Source organism: Otolemur garnettii, unplaced genomic scaffold (genome assembly GCF_000181295.1).
Source record: "Otolemur garnettii isolate 467f Iridium unplaced genomic scaffold, OtoGar3 scaffold00018, whole genome shotgun sequence".
NCBI lineage: Eukaryota > Metazoa > Chordata > Mammalia > Primates > Galagidae > Otolemur > Otolemur garnettii.
In genome coordinates, this window is record NW_003852413.1 from 19,388,830 (window position 1) to 19,390,747 (window position 1,918).

General features: G+C 51.8%; 1 protein-coding gene across 1 annotated transcript in view; it reads left to right on the forward strand.

Moving 5' to 3' along the window:
- The window catches only part of PLCD3 (phospholipase C delta 3), a 20,801-nt gene that overhangs the window by 9,472 nt on the left and 9,411 nt on the right, over positions 1-1,918 (forward strand). The window lies entirely within an intron of this gene.

Sequence of the window (1,918 nt, forward strand, 5' to 3'; positions counted from 1 at the left end):
GCGAGTCTCCTGCCTCAGCCTCCCAAGTAGCTGGGACCACAGGCGCCCGCCACAACGCCCGGCTATTTTTTGGTTGCAGCCATTATTGTTGTTTGGCCGGCCCAGGCTGGATTCGAATCCGCCACCTTGGGTGTATGTGGCTGGCGCCTTAGCCACTTGAGCCACAGGTGCTGAGCCATTAAGTAATTCTCTTGCCTCAGCCTCCTGAGTAGCTGGGACTACAGGCCACCTGCCACCATGCCCAGCTATTTTTTTGTTTGTAGTTGTCATTGTTGTTTAGCAGTCCCAGGCTAGGCTTGAACCCACCAGCTTTGGTGTATGTGGCTGGCGCCCTCCCTACTCACTGAGCTATGGGTGCGGAGCCCTTGCTGTTTTTTTAAAATCTGATTTAGTTGCCAACATTAAAAAAACTCTGGTGGCTTCACATACAGATCCAGATTCCAGTTCTCTGGAACTTCTGGGCCCTCATCCACTCCTGGCTGTCCTCCTCCTTCCAAAGGACATGCACTGTCCAGTTTGCCTAGTCTCTAGCTCTTTTATGGTCCCATAGCTCACAAACCTTTGGTTGTGACTCTGGCCGAGGAATTTCAGAGCAGGGTGTGGCACCACCAAGGCTGGCCATCATATGTTTGATGGGCTGGGGCCAGTGAGGGCCAAACCTCTTCCAGGCATGGTGTTGGTAGCACAATAGAAAGGCCTGGATTTTATTTTATTTTCTTCTTCTTTTTTTTTTTTTTTTTTACGACAGAGTCTCACTATGTTACCCTTGGTAGAGTGATGTGGTGTCATAGCTCACAGCAACCTCAAACTTTTGGGCTTAAGCGATTCTTTTGCCTTGGACTCCCAAGTAGCTGGGACTACAGGCACCCACCACAACGCCTGGCTTTTGTTGTTGTTGTAGTTGTAGTTGTTCAGCAGGCCCTGGCCGGGTTGGAATGGGCCAGCCCAGTGTATGTGGCTGGTGCCCTATCCCCTGAGCTATGGGCACCAAATCAAAGGCCTGGATTTTGGATTTTGCAACAGGTATTACTGTGGTCCGCATTTTATGGGTGGAGAAGTGAGGCTGAAAGTAGTCATGGGTTAGTGCCACCAGGGCCACGTAACTGGGAAGTGATATAGTTAGGTCTTGACTCCCCAGGTCCCTGAATTTAAATTGTTCTCCTCCTACCTTCACTGTCCAGTGTGGCAGCAGGGAGCAGGAAGGGAGGAAGATAGTGGTGGAGTGGTGGAAGCCACAGAATTCTGGCAAGGTACCTAAGCTTCCCTGAGCCTCTGTTTCCTTACCTGTTAATATATAAACAGGGCTTGCAGGCAGGAAGTGCTTTGAGAGCATTTGCTTTTTATTAACGAAGGTGGACACTGGCTGGAGAAGGCATGTGGACTGAAGGGTCACTGGGAATGTGCCACTGGCCTAACAAGAGGGAGCCCCAAATGTCACAGAAGACCTTCCTTTCAGCAGGGCCCCACCAGGACACAAAGAGGACACCTGGAGATCAGCCAAACAAGGCTGGTCCTGGAGTCTTTGGCCTGTGACCCTGGAGCCAAGGTGGCCCTATCTTCCTATGTCTTTGGGAAAGCAGAAGCTAGGTGCTTAGGTTGCAGCAAGAGAGATCTAGGTTAGATAGTGAGACTACTTTCCTGATTGCCAGTTTCACAATAAGGTAAAAGGCTGTTGGTGGCAGATTCTGTGCTTGAAGGCTGGAGGCCATGGTGGAAGAGGGTGGCAGAAAGGGTGACCTTTATAAGGCCTGAGTCCCAGGCACTGCCTGAGGGGCTGCAGGGGGCCACTGCTCAGAAGGGAGGAGAAAGGGCCTGTTGGCTCAGCGCCTGTGGCTCAAGCGGCTAAGGCACCAGCCACATACACCTAAGGTGGTGGGTTCGAATCCCCAGCCCGGGCCCACCAAACAACAATGATGGC